Raw genomic sequence first — 14,046 nt, 5'->3', positions numbered from 1 at the left:
TGTAATATCGTTTTATTTAAATATGTTGAACATTTACTAAGTTGAATCAGTTCTTTCACTTAAAATTAAAAAAATCATTTATCATATTAAAAATAAACACTAAGTAGTCAACATTTAGTTAAGTCACAAGATTCACAGATAAATAAAGAATGCTATACTTAGAAAGTGTTAATTGATTCAAACCTCACAAGGTGATATATGAGAAACTTAAAACTTTAAATTTTCTTTAATTTGTACAAGAATAGATTTATGAGATGAACACTTTAAATTATCCCTACTAATGAGTGTTTTTGGAGCATATCAAATAATAGCTTGTCTTTGGTGGATTTTCAATGCTCATAAAACTTGTTCTCACTGTCTTGTTAAAAGAACAATTGCATTACAAAAGGATTAGATGACAGGAGAGGGTTTAATGAAAGAAAAACAGAGCAAATATTATATTTTCAAAGATAAGCCACATGTCTTGAAGATTAAGTCTGGAGATTTCAGAATGAACCAGAGACAGATGAGTGACAGTGGAACATGGACAAATTGCTCTACCTAATGCCTTTTGAGACTGACACATAAAGGAATAAAATTGGAATTCAATAGAATATATGTCCTAGCTAAAGTAGTTTCTACTTAGAAAAGGGTGGCCATATTATTGTTGGATCTTCTAATGGTTTTAAAGAAGCCAAAATTACTGAAATTTTAATGTAAAATCTGTTATACTGTATATATTCAATTAAAACAAAATTAAGAATTAGACTCTATATGAATATCAAATATAAGATAAAAATATTAGGGCTATATAAAGAAAATTTTTAAATCTTACTAATATAAATGGAAAATAAAAACATTACATTCATTAAAAAAAAAAAAAAGACACCATAGGGCCCTCCTGATAGCACAGTGGGTTAAAGCACAGGACTAAGAAGCTAACGCCAATTCAGTATGAGTTAGATCCCTGCACCAGAGGTGGCCCACATGCATGGCAGACCTCTCCTGACCCGCCGGCCGTACTTCACGGATCTGCCTGTTCTGCTTCTTACTCTGTTTCAGGTGAAGCCTCTCACGGCCCCTGCACCTCTAGCTATACCCCACTTATGTATGCTTAAGTAAATAAATCTTTATAAAAAAAAAAAAAAGACACCATAAACTTTTTAAACATAAAGGAACTTTGAAGTTAAAAAATGGTAATTAACCATATAGAATAATCAATAAATGCATGGAAAATAAATTAAAACAATATTTCAAACACCATGATTATAATATAAGAAAAAAAAGATTTTAAAATTGGATCATTCAAAAGAAGTCTTTCTTCCAGATTATAGATTTAGGAAAGACAAATGTGAATATGGAGAGAAAGGTATGTACAATCAATAATACCAATCATTTCCCAAAACTGTTGGAAATGGGTTTGAGAGATCTTGCCAAATGCCCAAGCGAATATATTTTAAAAGATTCACCTTCGTTGTAAAATCAAAGAAGAAAAGGAAGAAAGATAAAAGTCAAAATTCTTCACATGAACTTAAAGCAAACCACATAAACCACATATCATAAACAGGAAAAAACATACCAGAATAATGTTAGGTAAACCTAGTCCCTAAAACACCTTCAACATTCTAAGAGAAATTCAGACTATGATTCTAATCAAAGTCAAAACATTTCACACAATATGCTTTTAAAAGTCTTTCCTTGCTACTTTAAATCAAAAAAGAATAGATTTTCTCAAGAAACAGGATCTCTGGGGGAAAAAAATGAAAAATAGATGTTCCAAGAAAAAGGTGTCTTGGAGTGCAATTAGTTCAGACTAGCAGGAGAGGAAAATTTATGGAGGTAGTAATTCTAGGTTAAGATGTAAATAATTTAGATTATACTATGGTAATGGTTTTGTTTTACAGACAACTTAGAGGAACTAAGGTACAGGAGAATTATGATACTTATGAATTATGAACTCTATACTAAGAAAAGAGAAAACTGAAGACCAAATGTTGTCATAGAAAATAAGTTTTAAAAGTTTGTATCTAGAACCCTTGATTTTTCATCCAAATTCTGAAATGATTATTTATCACTCTATTAACATGTCTATCCATGTACTCGGCAGGTACCTTACATAGTATTTCCAAGACAGAAAACACCACAGTTCCCAAACATCCTACTCTTTTTGTAATCCTTCTTTCAATTAATGGCTTACAATTCAGAATTCTGGAAGTTATGATCTTTGCCCTCCAATCAAAATATACAAAATATTTCTAAACTATATTCTTTCTTATTTATCCACATATTGTCTTATTAAGATCCCTCCAAATTTTTTATTGTTCTATTATAATAGTCTGCTTTCCCCCCAACTTATTTTCTCATTCCTTCAACATACCCACTACACTGATTTTATTATTTTCTAACAAAATCCTTTTGGCTTATTTTTTCCATAGTGGTCATCAAATCTAGTAACATGGTTAAATGAAACTTTAATATAGCTTTGAAAATTAACTTTTTACTCTTCCAATCACCTTAGAAGACTTGACACTATACCTTAAGAAATTTTCATTACCCAATAAACTTTTTCTCAGTTCCATGTCTAAGAAAAATTCTCAGAAAGGTAATCATTGTGACAATGATTTAGAACTCCTTATCTACAAAGGCCTTGTTCTCATTTTCATTAATTAAATCATTAAAGTAATGTTATTTTATGGGCCATCCTGGTAGTGCAACATGTTAAGTCTCAACACTATGAAGCTGTCAACAACCCTTGAGCATGATTTCGATCCCAAGCTGCTCCCCTCAGCAGTGTATTTCAGTCAGTCTACCTCTTTTGCTCGCTACTCTGTCTCTAGTGAATCCTCTCACCATTACCCCAACACCTCTGGCCAGCTCTTGTATGCATAAATAAATAAAACAAATCTCTAAACTAATATATTACTTTGTCAGTATCAGAATATGTACTCCTCATAGCAACTGTGAGTTTTAGAATTGTTAGTCATTTTACAAAAGAAGAAAATAATTCTGATGTAAGTTAAACAGGTCAATCAAGACAATAAAGTGAATTATACAGAGTCTATACCAATTTAAAAAAACCTGTGTTTCACAAGTAGCATGATAGAAACACACACACATATATAAATATATATGCACGTAAATATATGTATATGGATGTACACTACACACACACACATACAATACCAAGGAATATACATATCAAGAAATAAATGAGTTCAGCAAAGTTGCAGATAAATCAATTTTAAAATATCAATTGTAAATATATATGCTAACAATAAACAGTCCAAAAATGAAATTCAGAAAATAATTCCACTTATATTATTATCAAATGGAATAAAGTGTGTACACATACATTAACAGAACAAATATAAAACTTACACACTAGAAGTTCAAAGACATTATTGAAATAGATTAGAGAAGGCCTAAGTATATAAAAATACAAATTCATGAAAAGATTTAATGTAAGCAGGATGATAGCACTCCTCAAATTTATCTATATTTAAGTAAAATATTTATCAAATTCTTAGTACTATTTTTTCCAAATTTTTTTTCCAAAAATTCACGTGAAAATGCAAATAACTCAGAGTAACCAAAAAATTTTTTTCAAAAAAAAAGTTGAAGATTCAAACTTCAAGCTTTCAAAATTTACCACAAAGTTGCCATAACCTAGAGAGTACAATACTGGTATATAAGGCTACACATAGGTCTATGGAACAGAACTGAATGTTCAGAGAAAGTCTTACATTTAGTACATGGAATTTTTTTCCAGGATAAACCAAATGTTGAGTCACAAAACCAGTGTTAATAAATTCATGAAAATGAAAATCATATTACAAATCATCTCTGATCACAACAGAAACTAGAAATCAATCACTAAAAGAAAGCAGAGATAACTTCAAATAAGTGGAGACTAAACAAAACACTATTGAATATTATTACTAATACTAAATTAACAAAAAGTTAAAGCAGAAATTTTATAATATATATTTTAAATTTATCAACATGAAAATTAAGACATGACTACCAGAACCTGGAATATTGCAAAAGCAGTTCTAAGAGGGATACGTGTACCAACACAGGTCTACATCACGAAACAGGAAGATTTCAAATAAATTAATCTTACACCCTAAGGAAATAGAAAAAGAACAAAGGAAACCACTAGAAGAAGAAAATAATAATAAATAGAGCAGCTATAAAAAAGAAATCAAGAACAGTACAAAAGATTGATGAACTTTCAGTTACCAGCTACAAGAAGCTAGCTGAGGAAGAGAGACCTGAGCAGTTTCTGACATCTAGCTACCAGCTGAGGGAACCCATCTTCCAATAGCCTAGTGAGGAAGCAGGACCATTCTGGCTTCCTGCCACCATCTAGGAGAGCCTGGCCTCCATCTGCCAAAGTCAGGCTGCTCTGGTCCTGTTATCAATCACAGGAGTTCCTAATCATAAGCAGTGATGAAGGATTATTAATGTTGGTGGTAGATGTGGTGTGGTGACATGTATTTCAGGAGGTGTGATCTTATGCTTTTGAATCACATGCAGTGTTGTAAACCAAAATTATATTGATTTTTTAAAAATTAAAAAAAGAAATTAGATTTCAAGAAAAAAAATTGTGCTTCCTGAAGAACTGGATAGTATATTTGCAAATCCTGTCTCTGATTAAAGATGTGTGTTCAGAATGCTTACAACTCTACAATAAAGACAGTTAACCCAATATCAAATTCAGAAAATAATCTGGGTAAATATTTTCCAAAGATTTACAAATACCCAATAAGCACCAGAAGTGGGCATCTAGGGTGATTTGGGAGTGTGATGGGCAATACTTGGGTAAATATAGACAGATGACTAAATGGATAAGGAGCTTTCATGAAAGAGTAAGAATTCAGATTTTTTAGTATCTACTAGGTAGTTGCAAAAACTAGACTTACGTAAGGATCATCAAGGGGACTTTTGCAGGCATTTTACTTTCCTCATACTATCACTTTGGAGCTGATGATTCCAAACATCTCATAAGGGCAAAACACGTGTAGCTAAAATCCCCACAGGTGATTCTAATGTAGGCAATAACTATGATGAATCCTGGTAAGATAGGAGGAAGTTTTGAATCAAAACAGTAGCAATAAAGGAGGAAAGAAAAGAAACATTTAGAAAAGCCCAGTAAATTTCATTGTAAAGCGTCAACTTTTGACATATTTTCTTTTTTTTTTAAGATTTCTCTTTTTAAAGATTTATTTATTTAAGTATACAGAACTGGGGTACAGGCCAGAGGCTCAGGGGTGGCGAGAGGCTTCACCAGAGACAGAGTGGGGAGCAGAACAGGCAGGTAGACGAAGTACACTGCTGAGGGGAGCAGCGGGCGGGTCAGGAGAGGTCCTCACGCCATGTGGTCACCTCCGGGGCAGGTGGAGCTCAAACTCAAGCAGAAGAGGCTTAAGCTTCTTAGTGCTGAGCTTTAACCCACTGTGCCACCAGGGAAGGCCCTTTTTGACATATTTTCAATAAGTATCTACCTTGCATTAAACACAGGGTCTAAAGTGTTAAAATTAGTCCTCCTGAGTCATTTATTCTGTTTGATAAAACACTCAGTATGAATTAGAGTGATAATGCTGTTTTCTAGCTAGACTGGCTGAAAAAGTGGCAACACTGGCATCATTCAATAACACAGGGGATGCAATAATAATATCAGCAAACCTTTATATGCCAGGTAAGGCCATATTCCCTTATTTACTCCTCACAGTAACCAGATGTGTGTTTAATAAATATGAACTATGCCACAGGGAAAGAATTTGTCAGCTTCATTGCTACAGCTGGAGAGATGTGGGGGGGTGCCAGGTTTGGTAATCTGGTTACAGAAAGGCCATGATGAAGTCAATGCTTTTCCTCATCCCAAATCACATTTTTATTGAATTACCCTATCCCTGACATCCATCTTCAGGCTACAAAATGTTTATTCTTGAGCAGAATTCTTCATGTGGGATCTAAGGATGGGTTTCAGGAGCCCCACGAATCTTTGAAATGGTATGGGAATTTTTCATTTGCATTCTTCTTGGACACAAAACTTCAGTAAAATGAATTTATGTAAAAAAAAAAATTTACTCTCTTCAGGCACCCATTTAACCCACATCATCACATGCTTGAAGAAATTTGCAGGAGCAAACTTCCTGAGCAAGCATTTATGGGCATGATGCTTTAGAGCAGCAGCCTCTTCTCCATTGCTACCTACTATCTACCCTTCCTGCTCTTACTAAGACACTAATTAATACCTATCAATCAGAAGCCTCCCTGAATGCTGCTTCTTACCTGATACTAAATTGGGTTCTCTCAAAACAGGGCACAAGTGTGGTACTGTTCCCTAGCCATGTCACTCAGATTGCTTATCTCTAAACAAATTATTATAAAAGTCTATTAATTAATGAGCTTATTGATATGCCTGAATATGACTTTGCTGACACCCTGAGCTCACATCTCCCACACGACGTTCCTCCCTGGCACCATTCCCACAGACTTCAGAGAGAGCTCACCCCTTGAAGGAGCACTACAGGCTGAAGCAGAGCATGAGTTGGTTTTTTAGTAATTCAGGTGTCAGCTCTTTCCCAGGAGAAGGATGTTCTTCTGAGAGTAGGATAGTCTTAATATAGAGCCAGGAAAAGTGCTAATTTCAGAACATTGCCCATTTAAGTTTAATTTTTAAAGAGACTTTTTCAGTAGTTATTAAAAAGTTGCATCATTATTGCTGTATATCTTGTAAGTTAGGAAGTGGGGGGAAGAAAGAAAAAGACACTATGAGGGGAGGCATGGTATTAAAGCACATGTTTTAAAATGTAGTTCCTGGACTCCCTAAATTAGAATCACTGAGGATGGTGTTGCAGATTTAAAGTTCCTGGTCCCATACAAATGCCCTCAGCTAAACTGGGAATCTGAGAATCTGCACTGTGAACATCCAAGTGATTCAATGCAATCTTAAGGTGAATTTGATGGAGATACTGAAGGTAAATTTTGTAGTAAAAATACTAAAACCAGGAGCTTCCAAGTGAGGTTGCTACAAGTTGTCCAGCCAAACTACTTCATCTCCTGCACAATCTGTGGGCTGAGGGAATGAGGCAGACAGAAGGAAAGGGGAGCACTGACGCAGCTCTCTGTTACCACATCACCACTTGAAGCAGCAGCTGAAGAGCGCTTGCTTACATTTTTCATTCTTTCTGCTTCCTGGTAGTAGGTTTCACAGCATAAGCTTTTCGAACCAAAAGGCTATACTGGGATCAAAATTATTTCAAGAACTTAAGGGGAAAAAAAAAACAGGTTTCAAGATGAAAGAAATAATCAATTTTTACATCCTCTTTCTTGAACCTTGTCACTCCCTATTAACTACCCTGGACTGAGTGCAAAACTGAAAGTGGGGGGAAGAGATACAGATTCCCAAAACCCAGTCATTGTGTGGCTTTCATCGCCTTAATTTTCAGTCAACTCTTCAAATACAGTAGCTCCCCTTGTCTATGGGGCACTCATCCCAGGGCCCCCATGGTGCGTGCAGTCATGATAGTACTGAGCCCAATACACACTGTTTTATTCCTACACATTTACCTATGCAAATGTTCAGTGTGTAAATGAGGAACAGCAAGAGATTAACCACACAGCTAATAAAAACTAGAACTATTATGCTGTAATACAAGTTACATGAATGTGCTCTTTCTCTCAAAATATCTTACTGAACACAATTTTTCAGGATGTTATTGGTGGTGGGTAACTGAAACCTCAGCAAGCAAAAGCATGGGTAAACAGGGGTCTAAAATCTTTCTAACTGTAATTTTTTGGTCCTCTGGTTCTCAAAGACTTAACCACCTGTTATCCTCCAGAACCATATGCCATCTCCATTTTCTTAACACATCCCAAGATGTACAATCTCCCACAATGCCAGTCTTTGGACTCTGATCATCCTCCAATGAGTAGAGAGGTCTCTGAGTATCCTTTTGTTCTTGAATCTTCTGTAGCAATTGAGGAGGAAACCAAATGGCTATTTTCTAAGTGGAATAGTGCTGATCAAGGTAAGCAAACCAGAAGAAAGCACTTACTTTTCTCTAATTTTCTTGGGTAGAGCTGACAGAAATCTGTATAAGTTACAATCACAAGCCTCTTAGAAATAACCAAAGCAAATTCCATTGTGTGTTCACTAAGTGGCTGGTATTTTGTTAACTGTGTTAACTGCTTCACACTATTTAATACTCTCAACAATCCTGAGAGGTGGACTCATTCCCATTTCAGGGATAAAAAACTGAGGTTTTGGCAGCTTAATTATGGTCTAGAAAGTGTGTGTGTGTGTGTGTGTTGATAAAAATACAACAAAATTTGATAACTATGCAATTCAAATCTATGGCTGTTTGATTCCATAGTGGAAATGCTTTAATAAGGTTTGGGTCATTCTGTCTCAGCTTTTGTGTTTTTGCTTGCAAATAACAAAAAAACCTTAGTCAAAATAGGCTATACCCAATAACGAATGGGTAGAGTTTCATGTTTCCAGGGTTGGTTAAAGCAAAAGAAGTATTAACTGTCAGGTCTCTGGCTAATATACTCTGAAATGTTTTTGCTCTTCTCTTCATGAACATAAAATGACTTCCATGGTGCCAAACATGATGTCATAATATGAAAAGGCAGAAAAGAAATGGGGAGGGTATCTGTCCCTACACATGTCTTTTTAGTGGAAAAAAAGAAAATTTCCTAGAGTTCTCCTAGCAAATACCCACCTCCTAGCTATGGGTCAGAACTAGGTCACTGCCCACACACACCCTTCAATCAATCAGTGGTAAAAGAATATCCTGTCTTATTTAGACTAAGAGGATTTAGCTCCCACAACCTGAGAAGAAACCCACATACACTGAGCGCATTGCCACCTACCTGAATTCCTGAACAAAATCAGAATCTGGTAACAGAGAAGACAGGGTAAAATCTGTTGTATAGACAAACAATTAGCTTTAATTTTGTACTTCAACTCTCCTGGATTTTCCAGGATTTCTTTCATCTATCCAGATTGTTGGATTTCTAGTGCCAGTTTGAAAAATGCACCATTTATTCTGTATTGTGTAAACAATGAGGGAAAAAAAATAAGCATGAATGTGTTAGTATTCTAATCAGCTACAAAATGTGTGAGTCAAATGATAAATATGAGAATCATTCTGAAATAATTATATTTTACAGTAAAAATCCAGAACTTCAATTTTTATAACCTTGTTCTTCTGAGATTTATGGATGCTTCATAGATCTTTATTTTTTCTTATCAGCCAGCATCAACCTTCTCAAAATTTCTTTAAGATTTCATTTTGTGTCACAATAGTTATTTATGGATGAAAGAGTTTCTAATTTTTTTCTCTACTATTTCCTAATCTGTTAAAATACTTCCATCAAAAAAAAATTATTTTTCTGTTATTTTCCAAATTGGTCAAGTACTGTCACAAAATATAAATTTATCTGAATAATTGGAGGTTTGTATAATTGGGTGGTTCATCACATTGACATATTCTGATTCTAAATGTTGGGTAATTAAGACCTTCTCAATATGTTATTTTATTTATGTGTAATTTATTGTTTTTTCCTTTGTATGAGAAATGCCTTGGTTCTGGTAGAAACATTTGGGGCAAAGAAGCCCACTGTCATCTTTCATCTCTCAAAGCCCTAAACAAACATATCACTGCAACCACATTTATCTTTTGTTCCTGGCGCTCAATTTTCCTTTCACAGCTCAAGTTGTCCTGATTCCACTAATCCACCTTCCTGCTTCTATAAAACACTAAGTAAAATTCATTCTCATGGATATTTACCTATCGTTTGAAAATTTCCTATAATTCCAAATTATTTTTTTCTACTTCATGATCCACAGAATCCTATTTTCAGGGTAAAGGGAACATAAACTGGTAGAATGCTTCCACATTGTAAATTAGGAAACTTGGGTCTGAATGAAATAAGGTTGTTTGTTCATAGTCATGCAGCTCTTTAATGCTTCAAGAGGGTTTCTTCTCCCCTAAACCAGATAAGAATGGGGATAGGAGAAAGCAGGGGGTAGCAATCTGCATCAAGCAAAATGCAGGGTCTGAGAACATCAGGAGAGGCAAAAGAGAACTTCCACACAGGGGCCACTGAATCTGATGGCTGATGGTCACTTTCTTGCACATACATTCTGACTCTCTCTAGAAGGTTAATTTGAACTTAAATGTAAAAGCAGTTAAATCTAGTACTTTTTAGTGTTAGTGTTAATATTCTTTTACATACAACACAGCACACAAATGTCTACAGCTACTGATTGTTCTTAAACACACTCTTCTTGAGTAAAGTTTTTATTTTATAGATTAGATTGCTAAAAATAGTTTATTTTCCCATTTTCTTTCCTTAGTGTTCCACTCTAGTTTTTATTTTTCTCTTTTAATTCTTTCATTTTATTTAACTTTATAAATTTTGTAGTTTTATTTGGTTTATTTACTTTTCTTATGTTCTCTCTCTTTTGCCTAAGGATAAAAGCTTCAAGTTTATATGGTTTTTTTATTATTATTATTTTAACCACACCCATCGATTGCAATGAGTGTTTTTATTCTTGTCAAATTTGTGTTCATTTATAATTTCAGTTTTGTTTATTTCACTGATCCACAAACTAAAAAAAAAAACTCTCAATTTCAGTTGAAATTGTTCCAAAACTGATTAAGTTTTGAGTTATCTCAGTGCTAAGGTGTTGCTTTCATTTAAAGTCTGTTTTATGGTCAACTAATGATCCCTTTAAAATAACCACATCATACAACTATTATGATTTTTGTTTATGACCAAAATACATAATTTTTGTAACATCTACATTTTCTGCACCAAATCAATTTAGAGTTTTCTTTGTAAGTGGATTACATTTTTTAATATAACCTAATAAAATCTGAAAATTATTAAAATTCTATTGTTTCATTTTTATCAAATTTTTCTTGAATACTTTGTCAGTTTTTGAGGTATTGCCTCTGATTTCAAAACCTGCTTGTTGCCCTACACGTGATACTGAAACTGGATCAACAGACATTTTTCCTTTGGTACCTGGCACAATGTTAACCTTCATTGGTAGTGGGTGATAGAGGGACACTGGAGGAGAAAGACACTTCTGTTTCCAGGATTTAGTGGACTTCCCTTTCTTCTAGTTCTTCTGGTTCTTCTGGCACTTGATCAGCATTTGGGATTCCCAGTGGTTCTGAGACTCAGCAAAGTTCAGCAGTTCCTAGGCAGCTTCCCAAAGAGTTTCACAGCATCCTAGTAGCTTTCAAGTGAATTTAACAGGGCTGATAAGCAGCCTTCTGGCAACTTCTATTACCATTCTTGCAGGAAGCTCCTGCTAACTAGCTACTTCCTGCAATATTTTAGTGAACTTCACCAGCAAGGCCTTCAGCTACATCCCTCGCCTGGCAGGGAGCTGAGGGGTTGGAATTGGGGTAACGGCTTTCAAATTTGTTCCTTTCTTAGGTATTCAATAATGGCCTTGGAGTCTAGGAGAAGTAACTATGCCTTTCATCTGCCTTCCTGCATTCTTTCATGCTCACTTTACTTCTGAGTATTTAATCTCCTGTTACTCTTAAAAATTCTTACATTAAATTTTTCCCACTCAAATTACAGTGTGATTATTATTCCCTGAGTGATACAAAGCTACAGCTCTGTGTCAGATAGCTTTGCTATTTTATATATATACATATATATGTATATATAACATATATACTATATATATTTATATATATATTTTGTATAAATAAATACATCTTTAGAAATAAATAAATAAATAATAAAATCTATCCTGGAGTAGAATATTATATATTAGATGTATTTACATACATACATATATATGTGTGTATGTATATATATATATATACACATATATATATGTATGTATGTATCTTGCACATTTAATGTTTAGATTTGCCTGGAATTCCACATCTTCTGATATCATTATAAGTACCCATTTTTCTTTACATTTAATAAATATGCCTTTGCTCTTCCTTTAATTTATAACACTTGGTTTTTATTTCAGATACATTTCTTATTTTAAAAAAGCATATATCTCTATCTTTAATTAGAGAATTCAAACTATTTCCATTTATTGTGAAAACGAATGTACTTATTCTCATTCCCATATGATTTCATTAAATTTCTTTATTCCACTCTTACTTTTTCTTATGATTTTATACTTTCACTGGCCTGCACAGGCAGTTTTTAAGCTATTTCTCTTTCTTTTACCTTTCAGTTGTCCCTGGTATTGTTAACACTGGTATTATAATTTGCAATCACTTTATCTTCATCAATACATTTTACTAGATTTAGTGTTCACTATTATTTACTCATTCTTTATTAATGGGTTTATTTAGATCTCTTTATTTACTACCATTTATGCTGGAGTGTTTCCTTAAAAATTTTTGAATGAGAACATGAATAGAATATTTAGAGTTTCTCCATATTCAAAAATATCTTTCTTTTGTCATCATATGAATGACAACTTTTCAGGGAGTAGAGTATCTAGACAACAGTGCTTTCTCTTCCACAATTTAGTAAATATTATTCTATTAGCTTCTATTGTGACTTATAAGAAGTCAAATTCATACATTCCCTTTCTATTATATGTGGATTTTTTTTCAGTCAGAAAAAAATTGTTTTTTTTCTTTTTCCACAAAGATCAGAAATTTCACAAGGCTGCTAGATGTGTGTCTTTTTCATCAATTCTGCCTTTTATTTGCTAAGCTCTTTTGATCTTTCTTCAGATCAGAAAGCTGAAGATTACTGATTTGATTATTGATTTCACCTCCATCTTCTTTTTCTCTCTCAATGCTGAGTATTTGCAAATTATTACTCCTAGAACTGTCATCAGTGCCTCGTTTTTTCAGTCATGATTTACATCTTAGCTTTTCTCCTTCATATTTGTAGAGTTCTTCTGGTTAGCCTTCTGATCGCAAGGCAGTCTTCAGCAGTACTGTTTCTGCTTTCCACCTCCCCATTTGGGCACCTAGGTATTCGCTGCTTGCTCTCCATAAAACAAGTCTCCATAAGCTTCTGCTCAGCTCTTGAGCAGTGGTGAACTGTCACACAGTAAAAGAAGTTCTTCACCAGAAGTTAGGCTGAGTCAAGATGCTTTCTCCAGTAGAGAGAACTAAGGTCAACTCCAGGTGATTTTACCTTACCTGGACATTTCTCTCAGATAACTAGTGTCTATGGAAAAGTATCCTGGGGATAAGTGAAGCAAGAAGACAGGCCAGTTCTTTCCCATATGTCAGCCAGTTTCCACCTATGTTAGCTGTAAGTCTGAGGTTCTCCACATGGACTTCGCAAATCCAGAGTTGCAGTGAAAAGAGTAGGCCCTCAGTTGTCTTGGCATTGACATCCTTCGTGCCCTGAGCTTACACATTCTAATTAGCAAAGCTGAGCACCCCCTTGGGGTCTCCTACAGGTTCTTCAATCCCAAACTAGACTTGACCTAATAGTTCAGTGCCCAGGAGGAAAAAAGTTGTGAATCTATATGCTCAGGCCATCCCCCCCCCCCCCGCTGATGTTAATTGTGTTTAGAAGCATTTATTTCTTACTACAAAACAAATTGTTTTTTCATCTGAAATGCAAACATTTGAGAAATAAACAATGTTCTAAGGGAATAGTGATAAAATTCCCATATCCACATTCCAAAATACCCTACCCCAAATAATCACCACAAGCAATTTGCTATGATATTGCTTCAGATTCTCTTTATACATTTTTTAATCCTAAGCAAATTATCTTCATTTTTATAATCAATTTATACCTGGCTCTGAAATCCAGAACCAACAGGATATATAGACATATAGCCTATTATAAGAGGGTATTTCTATATGAATTGGCTCACACAGTTGTAGAAGCCAAAAAGTCTTGCAAACTTCTGCCTGCAAGCTGGGGAGCCAAGAAAGGCAGCAATATCATTCAGGGTAAATTTGAAGGCTGAAGAATTGGGAGGCTTGTGTATGTCCAATCTGAATCCAAAAGTCTGAGAAGCAAGAGAGTGAATGCCTGAGGGCAGGAGAGATGGGTGTCTCAACTAAAGCAGAGAGGAAA

The sequence above is a fragment of the Condylura cristata genome, unplaced genomic scaffold (assembly GCF_000260355.1).
Source record: "Condylura cristata isolate star-nosed mole 26May11 unplaced genomic scaffold, ConCri1.0 scaffold00020, whole genome shotgun sequence".
NCBI lineage: Eukaryota > Metazoa > Chordata > Mammalia > Eulipotyphla > Talpidae > Condylura > Condylura cristata.
This window is presented reverse-complemented; position numbering follows the sequence as displayed.